At 50.4% G+C, this 15285-nt stretch overlaps 1 pseudogene; it reads right to left on the bottom strand.

The window, feature by feature from the left end:
• Nucleotides 1-3043: 3043 nt before the first annotated feature.
• Nucleotides 3044-3193, bottom strand: LOC132653303 (U1 spliceosomal RNA; annotated as a pseudogene).
• Between the last annotated feature and the right edge of the window lie 12092 nt (nt 3194-15285).

Below are 15285 nucleotides of genomic sequence, written 5' to 3'. Positions count from 1 at the left end.
TGCATGATTAAGTATATTTTTAAAATCCAATTGCATAGGACTTGGGGTTCTGCCTACACTTTGTCCAGGTGGTTTGTCCCCCTGCCTCTTCTTTTGTCCTGGAACTCACTATGTAGATCAGACTGGCCTAGAACTCACAAAGATCTGCCTGTCTTTGCCTCTCCAGTGCTGGGTTTGAAAGTGTACACCAGGTCTAGCTCTCAGGATGTTTCTTTCTGTCTTTGTCTCTCTCATACACTATCTCTCTCTCTCTCTAAAAGAGCTTAGCTGGGTGTGCTGGGACACCTGTAGTCCCAGCGCTCTGGGAGGCAGAGGCAGGTGAATCGCTGTGAATTTGAGTCCAGCCTGGTCTATATAGCGAGTTCAGGACAGCCAAGGCTACACAGAGAAACCCTGTCTCAAGGTGGGGGGGGGAAGAGCCCAGGCTGGCCTTGGCCTTTAACATTTTAATAAATAAATTTATTTATTTATTAATTATTCGTGTATATTTGTGTGGGGAAAGGGACACACAGGGCACAAGTGGAGGTCAGAGGACAGCTCTGTGGAGGAGTTTCTAGGGATGGACCTCAGCTCATCAGTTTGTGATCACAGATCTACTCTGTGATCTATCTCTTTTGGGCCCTGGCTTTGACCCCTGGACCCCCTGCATCAGCCTCTAGAAGTTCGGAGTATAAGCAGATGCCACAGCACCTGGCTATGACGACTTCCTTGAATACCATTGTGAGAGGGAGTAGTGGGGTTCAACCGCATTTACAGTGAGGACTAAAGGCAGGTTTCAGACAAGGCCTAGAAGCCGAGCTAAGGGTCCGTAGATGCAAAATTCATAAGAGCAGACATCCAAGGTCGAGTGTCTTGCTCAGTGGCAAGGCAGGGGTTTTCACATTAGAGGGGGACCCAAAGCAGTCCCAAATGTCAAGTGGCCAAATATTGGGGGACCATGACTTAGAAGGAATTTTTTTTAGCAGAGTTCATCTAAATTAAGAAAAAATAAGGAAGATAGATGTCCTGAGAGTGGAAGGAACTCCACGGGAGGGACCCCCAGGGTTTTTTTTTTTTTTTGGGGGGGGGTTTGTTTTTTAAGATGATTTATTTATTCTGTACACAATGTTCTGCCTGCATATACACCTATATGCCAGAAGAGGGCACCAGATCTCATTATAGATGGTTGAGAGCCACCGTGTGGTTGATGGGAACTGAACTCAGGACCTCTGGAAGAGTAGCCAGTGCTCTTAGCAGCTGAGCCACCTCTCCAGCAACACCCGGGGGTTCTTTGTTTGAGACAGGGGCTCACTCTGCAACCTGGGCTGACTTCAAACCCAACACTAGCCTCCAGCCTCAGCCACCCCAGGGCTGGGATTACAAGCGTGTACCACCATGTCTTCTTTGCTCGGTATTTGGACAGGGCAGAGCGGCGCCAAGGCCTGAGCTTTAACTATAAATACAGGGAGCCCACCTGGAGTCCGGTCAGAGAGAGACTATCCACGATCGCCTGTGCCTACCTGGCGTTTGCCCTTCTCCCTGCTGTTTAGCGCTTGTTTTCTTTCTCTGTATTTTTGCATTAAGACATTTATTGTTATTGTGTGAGTGTGTATTTGTGTGGAGATCCTAGAACAACTCCGTGGAGCCACCTCTCTCCAACGCTGCTCAGACGCAGCCAGTAGGTGGCAGCATCTCACAGGACGAGGGATGGCAAGGCTGGCACTGAAGAAGCCCGGGGTCCCTAAGGGACAGGTGTCATAGGAATGGGAGGACATGTGTTCTGAGTGGACCCAGGTGGCCGGACAGGATGCGAAGGGGAGATCCTGGGACACCCGTAGTGACCACATGGGCCTGAGATGGGCTCAAGGCCAGCAGCGGCACCTCACTCAGGAGCTGGCTGAGCACGTTGATTTTTGCCCCACCGCCAGCCAGAAAAGACTGAGTCTGTGGACAGGGCCAGCAGTATGTTTGACAGGACCCTGGGTGATTCAGGTGTGTGGAGTCTCAGAGATACCTTTTCTCTTCCAACTTCCTCATTCCAGGAATGGGGAAATTGAGACCGGATGGAGGAAGTGACTTGCCACACAGGAGAGAACTCAAGGCGGGGGTGGAGCGTGGGGTGGGCTGGAATGATGGCTCAGCAGTTAAGAGAGCTGGCCGCTCCTGGGGGGGGGGGGGACCTAACTTCAGTTCCCAGCATGCACATGGCGGCTCACAACCACCTGTTAACTCCAGTTCCAGGAGACGGAACGCCCTCTTCTGGCCTCCTCAAGTACTGCATGCCTGTGCACACACACATCAGTAATAAAATAAATCTTTTTAAAAAGAGAGCTCAACTCTGAGTATTCTCCCTACCTTGGCAATGTTTGCTTGCTTTCGCTATCCCTTCCTTCACTCACTCGTGCACGCATTTAACCACCATCACACACCCTGAGGGGCAGTTGACGCAGCCAGGTGTTGGGAGACAGCTCTTTCTTCTTTACCGTGGGGGCACCCTCCAGAAGTCTGGGAGTCAGGACTCCCGAAGATCTTACCCACTTCACCCCTGGCGTCTACGGTTGCTTCCGTGGTTCCCCAGAAGCGGAGCACAGGCTGCGGGAGGGCTACACCTCGAGTTTCTGGTCTTTGTTCTCATTTTGGAGGAGCTGAACTCTCACCCAGTTCCTCGATGTCAATTCCTTGTTCTTGGAAGAGGAGCAAGAGCTGAAGCTACCTCCCCCCTCCCAAGGCCAAGGGTGTCTCCTTATCAAGGCCGCCCCTCCCTACGGCCGGGGGTGGGGGCGGGGGGTGGCGGTTGCCCCAAACAGGTCAGATTCAGGACAAGCGCATGGTCCTCTTCACCGGATGCTCCATGCTTAGCTGCAGTCCCAGCATCTACCCACTAGATGGCAGTAGAATCCCCAGGCTGGTGTGCCAGCCAACTGTGCTCCCTCACCCCAACAAGGCCGTCCCACAAATCACCCAGTCAACATCCCATTAGCTCTCCATTTTAAATAAAAAAACAGTTTGTTCCAGGCCTGGAGATGGAAGCTCAGGCCGATCGCCTTCTGGGAAAGTGCTCTTCCACTGAGCGACATCCCTGGCCCTACCACCAATTACGCAGTCAAGTTTCACACGTGTTTTGGGGAAATTGCATATCCGGAGTACAATGGATAAGCCTCGCCCCGAGAAAACTACCCTCGTGGTCACGGTGTCTCCCCTGCCAGGTGAGTAGGTGCATGCATGTCGGAAACACTGCCGGATCTGGCAACTTTAGCCACAGCACAAAAATAATCTCCCTCCTGAAGAAGCCCTGGCCCAGACCACCCCTCCTACAGAGAAGATTTCATGTGGTGATCATAGGCGGGACAGATGAGGATGTCATCACACTCAACTCCATAGCTGTGGGGCACAGAAGATTCTAGTCAGAGACTTTCTCTGAGGACGGCTGTGAAAATGTAACTGGACATTAGAAACACGCCTGGGTTGAGACCAATCCATGGAGACAAGCATGGGGACCTGAAGTCAGTCCCTGGGACCTACATCTTAAAAGGAGGAGGGGGGTGGAAAATTGACTCAGTGGTTAAGAGCAATGGCTACTCTTCCCAGGTTCAATCCCAGCACCCACAGGGCTGCTTGCAATTGGCTAAAATGCCAGTCCCAGGAGATCCAAAGTCCTCTTCTGATCTTTGAGGTCACCAGACACACACGGTGCACACACACACACACACACACACACACAAACACACACACAGTCAGGCGAAACACTCATGCTGAGAGACCAAAGAATTTGGGGTATTGGTTTAAAGTTTAAAGCACAAGCCTGAATGAAGGCCAGCCAGGTAGAGACATGTCCAGCCACCTGCGGGGAAGAACTAGCCTTACTGCATTCTTTCCTGCCCCCAGAGATACAGTTGTTAGGAAACCGACGCCTCCTCCCTAGGGCAGCCAAACAAGGGAAGCTAGACCATTAATGGTTTGGGGGCCTTCCTATAGCCAATCAATTCAAAATGCAGCATCCCTTTTGTGTTTCCACCAATGGATGCTTGCCAGGCCAGAATCCCCCTGCTTTGGGCGCTCTGGGAGGGACTGGAATCTTTAAATCACCCAACTAACCTGAGCTTGAGGTTCCCGGCCCTCAACCGCTTCGGGTGAGGATGTGTGAGCCCAAGCTGTAGCTTGTAATACAAAGCTCCTCATGTGTTTTGCAACGGACTCGACTCCTGGTGGTGGTCTTTTGGGATCTCAAGACTTGGAGACAACAGTGTCCTGGTACTTGCTATGTAGATCAGGCTGGCCTTGAACTCACAGAGATCCGCCTGCCTCTGCCTCCGTGAGTGCTGGGATTACAGGCGAGCGCCACAGCACCCAGCTCATGCCCGGTTTCTTGACTTGGTTTTGATGGTGGAACCTGTCACAGCCACAGAATGAAACCAGAACAAGCAGCCACCACTCATTCATGTAATTTGCCAGCACCTGTAGGTATTTGCATTTCAAAGCTCTGGGCTAGGGGGAGGAGGCCCATGTGCAGCCTGGCATGTGTCAAAGACGAAGGAACTAAACTTGACTGAGGTCAAGTGAATTGTGGGATATCATATACCTGGGCTGGATTAGAACCCAAGTCTCCGGAATCCAGGGCCTAGGCCTAGGCCCTACAATGGCCAGAGTTTCTAGGAAGAGAGAACTCAACTGCAGGGCAAGAACACTGTGGCACCAGGGACCCAGGAGGGAAGTGGTAACAAGGAACGGAAGACCAGACCTCCTCACACTCGCTCATTTGCGAAAGTGTCAAAGCAAGAAAAACCAGGCTTGAGCTGCGGCTCTCAGGACCTAGGTGGGGAACCTAGCTGAGTCGTCGGATCTGAACACAAAATAGCCAGGCCAGGGCTCTACAAGCTTCGGGGACCCAGCTGCTGACCGTGAGTAGCCGTGCTTTGTTATTTTATTTTAGATTCCTCTTTCCAGAACGCCAGGGTTCTAACCACAACTCTTCCCCTTGGAGCTAAGGGGGAGCTGTCTGAGCCAGGGGAGTAGATGTCAGACTAGGAGCACGCATCACAGTGATACTCAAGGCTGGTCCTCCTGAAACAGGGTTTTCCTCACGTTTCAACACAGTAGTTAAAACCCAAAAACTTAGGCGACTTTTTCTGGCGAGTCCATTTCTATTCACCCCTGAAACAGAAAGCTACCCTAGACCAAAGAAAACTTCCTTCCAGTCTAGCTTAGTGAACGGAGGAGTTTATTGGGGTTGTCTGTAGGAACACGAGTGGCTTGGGTGACTGCATCATCCAAAAGCCCACCCCAGACAACTGCTCAGAGCTAGTGACATCACTGGTGTCCCTAGTTGACTTTCCACTCCCCTTTGCTCAGGCAGCTCCTTACACTACGAGAAGCTGGGCAGGATGGTGCGCAGTGGTGGGCAGGAGGGGGGCAGGAGGGAGGGATGGTTGGAATGTCAGGTGAGGTTCTAATGACACCACCCACATGAAGGGATTGGCAGCAGGCCAGATCTTTTGCCTCCAGTAGGTAATCACAGCTGTAGTAGAGAAAGGTCCACTTGTGCCCAGAGAACAGAACCCCACAGCACACAGATTTTCTCTGCGGGCTGGGCTCTGCTCCAAGGGCCTTTTAAAGTTTCCTTCATTAGATGCCCACAACTCAATGTCTGTGGTAAATGCTCCCATATTGCCCGCTTGGCAGAGGGAGACCGCACACCATTCCCCTGAAGTTCCCAGGGGGATCGGTTGAGGACACTGGCTTGAGTGCGGGCATTTTGGGTTCCTGGCCTACTCTAACTACCAGGCCATCCATAGCAGAATGGGGATTTGAAAAAGACCCCAGGAGACTGAGGTCTTATGGCTCACCTGGGCAACCCGAAGCCCTTGTGTTATAGAAGGAAAAACTTTGAGGTGGGGTGAGGTGATCCGCTGTCAGATACAGTCAATGAAAGGCACCGGACCTAGGAGGCCAAGGCTCTGCCTCCATGGAGGTCACACTCACTTGGGGGAAGAGAGATGATGAGGTGGGAGAGCCTGGGCTAGAGGCTCCTGTTGAATCCTGACCCTTGACCCTCTATGACTTTGGGCAAATGACTTCACTTCTCTAGACATCAGCTTTCTCTTCTGGGCAGTGCAGGTCCAGGAATGTCACCCTCAGGCTCGTGGGAAGGGCATAGCCAGGGGACGTTGGTTGGACAGCTGCACTGAGCTTAGTGAACAGTATTGGTGGAGAGCTTGCTTGGCCTTGCCCACTCTGCTCATGCTGTAGGTTAGCAATGAGGCAAGGATGCCCCAGCACCTTCCCTAGACTAGGAATCTGCCTCAAGGGGGATGTGACATGGCCATGAGAGCCAAGACTGAGCAGAAGAAGGGCTGGTGAAAGGTTCAGGAAGTCTGGGGGTGCCCCAGTTCTGCAGGGGCTGTGGCTCCCTAGTCTGTGTGGACCCTGTGTGGGATCTCTGCTAGTGAGGTCATGCTTCCCCTTTCCTTACTTCAGCTGCCAAAACGGCCACCTCCTCACCGCAGTGTCCCTGTGTTGTTTGTTTGTGTGGGAGTGCTTGTGGAATTGAGGGAGACTGATGTCAGTGTTTCCTTCAGTTACCACATTCTTTTAAGAGACAGTGTCTCACTGGACCTAGAACTCACTCACTCAGATAATCCAGCTGGCTGGTGAGCCCCAGGGATCCTCCTGTGTCCCCCTGACTGCGCTGGGATTACCATGCCAACTTTTCCGCTGTGGGCTCTGGGGACGGAAGGTCCTCGTGCTTGCACAGTGAGCTCTTTAAAGGCTGAGCCACGTCCTCAACCCTTCTGCTCCCATTCCTCTTACTGAATGAGCCCAGGGTGCCTGGTGTTGATTCTGAGGGGGTCACGTACTATAGGCTCTCTGAACCTCATCCTGGGAACTGGCTCACAGGTCACATACAGAGCTTCACTGATACTCTGCCTCTAACAAAAGATGTCTTTTGTCCTGAGGTTGGCGATTCTCTGCCAGGCCCAGCCTCCCTGTTCCCCTGGAGTCTGGAAGCCCAGATTCTTTGGTAAAACTTAAAACCTTGTCCTTAATGTTGACTTTCAGCGATCTCCCCTGTAACCTCTTCCCCAAAACTCTCCAGGGACCAGGCGTGGTTCCCAGACACCGGAGGTGCTCATAGCCTGTGATCCATTTCTAGTCCAATAACTCCGAAGCCTCTGTCCGCGCAGGCCTCAGCTAGCAGAAGCTTTTTGGCCCCGCCCTCCTGGACACCGGCTCCACCTCCCTGGTTGGCTTCTCACCAAGGACTAGAAGGGCTTCTGCTTGAACCACAAGTGACTGTGAAAAGCCCCTAAGGCAGGAAACACAGAAGACTTTCTGCAGAGAGATGGACAGTGTATCTTACAGATAAGACCACGTCTCCTCAGCAGTCTCGCACATTGTCACAGGGTCAAGGCAGCAGGGAGTGGGCGGCGGGAGTGGAAGGCGCGAGTGGAAGGTGCTGAATCTTGTGACAGACCCAAGCCTCCTTCCCTGACTAGCTAGATGGCTTTGTGTGATTAGCATGGCTTCCTGAATCTCGGAGTCTTCAGCGCCTCCAAATGCAGCCCATGGGTTCCCAGCCTGCCTCACACACATGACCGTTTGCGTCTTAAATTCATCAGTAGCACCTACGCCACAGGGTGCCGTTGGGTGACTTTCCTTGAGTGATCTTCACAGTGGCTCGCGGTCACTCACACTTATAGGGTGCAAGAGTGAAGCCCTGATTTAAAAGCCACCCAAGGTGGTGGGCAAAGCTATTGCTCAGACCGAGACCATTGAGGGTCTAGCTTCATAGACACAGGAAGCAGGGATGGCGGCCCAGGTCTGTGATCCCAGCCCTCCCAAGGGGACACTGGAAGACAGGGAAGTCCAACATCATCTTGACCTGCATAGAGAGCTCAAGGCCAGTCAGGGCTACCTGTGAAGGAGACTATCTCAATGATAGCCAGACTTGGCCAAGCCCTTCTCCAGTGTGAGAATAAACAAGCCAACACATAGGGCGAGTAGCCCAAGAGCCTAGCCTCAGCCAGGGAGGAGCATGTTGTGTGTTGGGCTGTGAGGTTCCAACCACAAACCCATTCCGAGGCTGCTCTCTCCACAGGACTTCCCTCCCTTGTTCTCTGCTGTCACTGGCATTGTCTTATGCCATAATACCCTGACCCTGCGAGGACATTTTTTTCCTGTCCCAAGGTAGAAATGAGGAAGCTGAAGTCTAGCAACCGGCTGCGTTGCCAAGGCCAAAGCTGGAACCCCAGCAAAGGCAGGGCACTTGCCTGTGGGCCCTGTGTCTGGGAGGCCCTTTTCCCAGCTGAGGCCAGAAGAGGAGGAAATTGTCCTTCCTTCCACCTTCTGGGGAGAGGAAAGGCCCACAGTGCATGCCTCCCACCGGTGCTAAAGAGAAGGGACAGACAAGCTAGGTGGGGGACGCAGGTGGAAGGAGGAGCCCACCTCGGACTTAGGACCAGCAGGGAGAAAAAAAGCTGCTGAGATCCACGAGGAGAGGGTTTCAATGGGGCGTCACTCTAAAGTGACTTTATAGGTGGAGCGTCTTCTACGATTCGTGGCTTCTCGCCTCCTCTGCTTCCCTGAAACTTCCCCTCCCCTTCTCCCCCCAACCCCCGTCAAGAAGAGGGGAAGGGCTTGAATCGGTGGCACCCAGGACCTCCCACTAAGGCCCTGCTGCCCTGGCACGGTGATTCCCCCCGGGTCCCTCGGGGTCGTGCCCCCCTCAGTTCCTCTTTGAGAACCACAGGTGTGTTCACGGTGGTGCTTCTGTCCAGATTCAATGAGTCCTCCCGGTGTCCCCCCCCCCCCCGTGGATGTGTTTGGGCCCTGGGTGGTCTAAGGGCAAGGCAGGCAGGGTTTTGGGGGGCTGTGGAGGACTGACAGGAAGACAGGTCAACAGATCTGGAAGGTGCTTGGAGATGTAGGATTACAATTTCCTAGGGACTTATGACGGAGGCATGCTTCAGACAGACTCAAGTTAGGAGCATCCCACACCCCAGAAGCAAGAAGAAGGGTTCATAGACTAAGACAGACCAAGATGGAAAGCAAACAACCAGAATGGTAGCTGGCCTTTCTCAAAAACTAAGAACATGTCAAAGCTAAGTTAAGGGACAGCCAGGCAGTGGTGGCACACGCTTCTGATCCTCTACCTCATAATGGAGGCAGAGGCAGGCAGATCTCTGTAGTCTGAATAAGTTCTAGGACAGTTAGGGTTACACAGAGAAATCCTGTATCTCACAAAAACCAACCAACCAACCAACCAAGCAAACAAAAAAAAGTTAAGGGACAGTCTGAGTGTCAGTGAGCAAAACAAAATGCTTGGCTATTTTGCTTTTTGAGATACTATATAAAGCCCAGACCAAACTAGAATTCAAAATCCTCTCACCTCCACCTTCCAAGTGCTGGGATTTCGGACGTTTGCCACAACTCTTAGCTTTGGCAAACTTTTTTTTTTCCATTAAGATTTATTGTGAAGGCTGGAGTGATGGCTTAGTGGTTAAGACCACTAGCTGCTTCTCCACGGGCCTGGGTTCAATTCCCAGCACCCACACAGCACATTTCAAACACTCTATAACCCCAGTCCCAGGGGATCTGATGCCCTCTTTGGTCTCTGTGTGAATCAGGCACAAACATGGAACACAGACATGCATGCAGGCAAAACAACCACACACATACAATAAATTAAAAAGTACAATTTAAATAAAATGAAATGTCTTAGTGTGTGTGTGTGTGTGTGTGTGCAGGAGTTCAGGTACCGCCAGAACACAGAAACTGCCTATCTCCTGGAGCCTGAATTATGGTTGTGTGCCACCCAGCAGGGGTGCCGCAAACTCTGGTCCTCTGTAAGAGCAAGCGCTCTTAACCACCGAGCCATCTCCCCAGCCCTAGATTTTACTAAAAGGTCTAAACTGGGGGTTTCAGAGGGGACTCCATGAGTAAGGGGCTTGCTGTGAGATAAGGACATGAGTTTGGATCCCCAGCACCCACGGAAATGTCAAGTGTGGTGGCGCGTGCCTGGACCCCAATGTAAAGCTCCAGAGACAGGCAGCTCACCTGCAAGCCAGCCTATCTGAAACCTCACGCTCTAGGTTCAAAGACCTGGTTGAAAGACCCCAGTTCAGAAAATAAGATGAAGGGTGATAGAGAAGCTCGATGCCAACATCAGGCCCCCACACGTGTGTACATAAATGTGCGTACACCAATGTGGGTAAGAGAATAACAAATAACATTCACCTGTGGGAGCTTGTTTGGGAAGCTAAGGTCCCTCTATGTAGTCTAGCCTGGCCTTTGAACTCACTGTATAACCCAGGCTAGCCTTAAATTCAGGATCCGATTGCCTCAGCCTCCTGAGGGCCGGGATCACAGGCCTATGCCACCATCTCCAGCTATACATTGACTTTTTAAGTACCAAAGCAAGAGAAGCATGGATCCTCACTTCTGCCAGCAACAATCTTTTTTTTTTTTTTCCTCATGGAAATCCCGCGTGGCTTCATCTGCACACTTTACACGTTTGCTCGTTCCTTGAATTAAAGATATTTGTTTTACGTGTTTTGTCTGTGTGTAGTGTGTGCATCATGCATGTGCCAGGTTCCTGCCAAAGTCAGAAGAGGGCATCTGATTCCCCGGAACTGGAGTCATAGATGGTTAGGAGCCACTGTGTGTTGGTGCTCGGCATCAGATCCTGGTCCTCTGGAGAGCAGCTGATGCCCTTAACCACTGAGCCATCTCTCTAGTTCCTTTATTTATCAATCAATCTATCTATCTATCTATCTATCTATCTATCTATCTATCTATTTTTAATAAGGTCTCTCTGTGTGTGTGTACATTGAAGTACAGGTAACTAAGGAGGCTAAAGACTCCTGCCCCGCCTGAAGCTGGATAGAGTTGCGGGCTGTTGTGGGCTGCCTGGTGTGGACGCTAGAACCAAACCCTGTCCTCTGCAAGAGCAGCGCCCTTCACCCCTGAGCCTTGGCTCCAGCCCCATCCTGTTTCCATCAGAGCTTATCAGGCGTGTGACCTTGCTGTAGGCAAGCTTGGCTGTTACTGATTTTCTACTCCAAACTTAAAAATAGCCAGGCTAATGCAGGCAGTGAGGGCGCACGCCTTTGATCCCAGCACTGGGGAGGCACAGGTAGGCAGATCGCTGAGTCTGAGGCCAGCCTGGTCTACAGAGTAAGGTCCAGGACAACCAGGACAACCAGGGTTACACAGAGAAACCCTGTCTTAAAAAAAAAAGGAAAGAAAAAAGCCAGGTTAGCATGCTTTAGGCTAGTGTCTATTTGTGCATTTTCTCCATTTGGCTTAATGACTGAGCACATCCAAACTTCACACAGTGAAATAAGAGAAAGCGGAGTTGAACTTGACCGTTTCAGGTCTGGACTCAATGTCTCCATGCATGGTGATATAAACCCCGGTGGGAATTATTGAGCCATTCAGTGTGGTTCATGAGAAAGGAAGTGACTTGAGGGCGAGTCTATTATTTTCTTTCTTGCCTTTTTTTTTTTTTTTTTTTTTTTGAGACAAGGTTTCACTCACCGTGTAGCGTCAGCTCAGCCAGAACTTGCTATGTAAAGGAGGCTTGTCTCACAGGGCTCTGCCTGCCTCTGCCTCCTGACCACCATGGTTGAAGGAGTTCTTCAAGCAAAAGTACCATTTTCAGTAAGAACGACACTTACACTTTCTGCTCCCCTTAACGTTTGATTTAAGCATTTAAATTCAACCTGTGTTTGGGGATGCAGCCTCATGGTTGAATACTTGCCTAGCACACGTAATGCTGAGTTTGATCTTCAGCACTGCAAAAAAAAAAAAAAAATAGAAATCTCAAACCAAATATATTGTTTACAAAATTAAACTTTGGCTTCTCTCTGCTTTGCAAGTATTATATAATGTGTTCGGTTTAGTTTAAGTTCTTTTTTATGGGTCTGGAGAGATGGCTCAGTGGCTATTGAGTGTGTATTGTTCTTGTTAGGGTCCTGAGTTCAAATCCAAGCACCCATACCAGGTGGCCTGTAACTGCAGTAACCCTGACTCCCAGTGTTGTGGGGTTCACTTCCATCCAACATAACTTAAACACCAGGTCAATGCGGATCAAGCCACTACTGATCCATCAGGGCCGAAGAACAGATTCGGGAGCTGAACTGTGACCCTGAAGGGACGTTGTACAGCACATTTAAAGGATGAAACCACAAAGCAATGGGGAACAGGGTGGGCTGTATCATTGTCCAATCATACCTTGACATAAGGGGCTGAGCAAAGGAACTTTCATCAGTCAGGATAGGAGTAGGATCCTATCCCAGTGGGCCTAGGAACATGAACCTAGTTGACCCTGCCAGCAAGATGGAGAAGTTGTCCCTGAGATGGCTGGACTCAGACAGTAATAACAGAAAAGAGAAAGAGAGAGAGAGGGAGGGAGACAATACACAAAGTCCCTTGTACATGGCAGGAAGGAAACTCGCTCTCTTCATAGACCTCAGCCACAGAGGCCTGTTCAGCAGGCTGAACTCAAGCAGCTACTAACAAGATGGGAAGAATATTTTCCTTAAAGAGATGTTATTACAGGGGCTGGAGAGATGGCTCAGCGGTTAAGAGCACTGGCTGGCTGTTCTTCCAGAGGCCCTGAGTTCAATTCCCAGCACCCACATGGGGACTCACAACCATCTATAATAGAATCTGATGCCCTCTTCTGGTATGCAAGTATACAGGCAGAGACCTTATACATAAATTATAAATAAAATAAAATAAACAATAAATAGAATAAAGGAGATGTTATTTCTGGCTGGAGAGATGGCTCAGCAGTCAGGACTGAGTACTGCTCTTGCATAGGATCTGAGTTTGAGTCCCAGAACCTGCTGCTGATGGCTTGGGACAGCCTGCAACTCCACCCAGCCCCAGGGGATTCAATACTCCTGCCCAGGGGGCACCAGCCCTCACCAGCACATACCCACACAGACACACACACATATACACATACATATAATTAAAAAAAGTTTAAAATACGTGTTATTTCTAGTTAGAGATAATGGCAGTAGCCTGTCAGATAACAGAAGGCTGACACAGGAAAATCTTGAGTTTGAGATCGGTTCAAGCTGCGTAGCAAGCCCTTGTTTTGAAAGTTTTTTTTTCCTGTGTATAAACAATGAGCTTATTAAATATAGATATTAAGTTCCCTACTTTATTTTATAGTACAGCAAAGACTAAAGGCTGATATAACTGAATAAAAAAACTGTTTGCAAGGGGTGTGAAATGGCTCAGCAGAGAAAGGAGCTTGCCACCAAATCCAGTGAGCTGGCTTCAATCTCCAGGATCTGTAAAAAAGATGGAAGGAGGGCATGAGCATCCCTTCTTGCTCAGCACACGTAATGATGTATGTTTATATTTCATAAGCCTTTCTGTGCTCTGGGAGCACTGTTTAGGATGGCGGAGGGTGCTGAGACAGAGTTCAAGAGAAGTTGTCATGCTGGGCTGTCGAGCGGTGCTGACTTCGGCACCCCAGTCAGTAGGCCCATGACCCGTCCTCAGCTTCCTGTTCACCTGCCTCCGAAAGTCCTCACCAGAAGCAAGGTCCCCTCCCTCTGTCTTCCATCCTCACCCTTCTCTCCTGCTTCCAGCCCTCCCCTTGGTAGCTCAAAGGCACAGCAAAGATGGCTTTGTTATCCATGCTCCTGCCTCAGCAGAGAACTTGAGCCAGGCACTGAGGGAGGCCCAGCACAGCTACCACTGTGGGTGATGCAGGGCTGCTTCTGCTTCCCCTTCTCCCTTCTCTGTTTTTAGATATCGTCTCGTTGTCTTAGTCAGTGTTCTAGGCAACTCTTAGAAAGAAGGGATTTCACTGGGACTGGTTTACAGTTTCAGAGGCTTAGTCCATCATCATCATGGCGGAGGGCACAGTGGCACGGAGGCAGACACGGTGCTGGGGAAGTAGCTAAGAGGTCTACATCTGGATCTGCAGGCAGCAGGGAGAGCGACTGGGCCTAGCTTGGGCTTCTGAAACTTCAAAACTCCCCCCAGTGACACAATTCCTCCAACAAGGCCACACCTCTTAATCCTTTTCAAACAGTGCCAGTCCCTGATGACTAATCATTCAAATATACGAGCCTATGGGGGCCATTCTTACACTCTCACGCTCGGAGTCCAGGCTGACTTCAAGTTCTAGCACTCCTGATCCTGCCGGGTCAGCATCCCAAGTGACGGGCTTGCAGTGGGCCACTGTGTCTTCCTTTATTTGCTTATTTATATGTGTTTATGTAAATATCTGCCGTGTGTGCCAGGGCCCATAGAAGCCAGAAGAAAGCGTCCAGTCCCCTGGAACTGTTTTAGTTTTTGTTTTGTTTTTCTAAGATTCATTTTTTAAATATATTGTGCTGCCTATATGTAGATATAGATAGTTTTGAGCCACCATGTGGTTGCTGGGAACTGAACTCAGGACCTTTGGAAGAACAGCCAGTGCTCTTAACCTCGGAGCCATCTCTCCAGCCCCCAGTCCTCTGGAGCTGGAGTTACAGGTGTTTGTGAGCCACCAGTTGTGGGTGCTGAGAAATAAACTTTATAAACTTTGGCAGGAAGCACTGTCAGCCGCTAAGCCATCTCTCCAGCCGCCCTCCCTGGCCTTTTCTTAGAGTCTTACTGTGTAGCCCAGGCTGGCCTTCTAATTTCCAGTCTCATTTCAGTACTCTCAGTACTCCTGCCTTGTGCTCCCGAGTGCTGGGATTATAGGCTTGCCTAGCTGTTGGTCTTGATAAGGAATCTGAGGTAAAGCAAGAAACGAGTAATTCTACCTGAGGGCACAAAGCCAGAAACTCTAGGCTGAGTGCCAGCACGTGCTTGGCAGATCTTCAGGTGAGAAAGTCAGGGCTTGATCTGGCCTAAAATCTCCAGGCAGCTGGTGGGGACATGAATAAACAAAACTGGTGTGAAGAAATAAAGACAGAAAAAGAGCTGGGGCTCTAGAGCATCTTCCTGGCTCACTCAAAACCCCAGGTTCAAAAAATCCCCAGCTTGAAAAAAAAGTGTGTGTGTGTGTGTGTGTGTGTGTGTGAATATGAGAGAGAGAAAGGATAGGATTTTCCCCAGGAAGTAAAGACAAAAGGTGCTATCAGCGAGAGAGGTCATTCATCCGTCCCTGTTCTTTTTCCTGGCTGACCTCCTGTCATAATGTCAGGCTGCCACTCGCTTGCCCGCTATGAACCCATTTGCTCAAGGAACACTGCCGCACCTCACAACCAGCGGCCGCTTGAAAATGAAAACTGTAAACACGGCTTCATCTTTCCCTCTCTGAACAGGAAGTTGCCAACCTATGAGGAAATTAAA

This window comes from Meriones unguiculatus, chromosome 3, assembly GCF_030254825.1.
Source record: "Meriones unguiculatus strain TT.TT164.6M chromosome 3, Bangor_MerUng_6.1, whole genome shotgun sequence".
In the NCBI taxonomy this organism is placed as follows: Eukaryota; Metazoa; Chordata; class Mammalia; order Rodentia; family Muridae; genus Meriones; species Meriones unguiculatus.
This window is presented reverse-complemented; position numbering and strand designations above follow the sequence as displayed.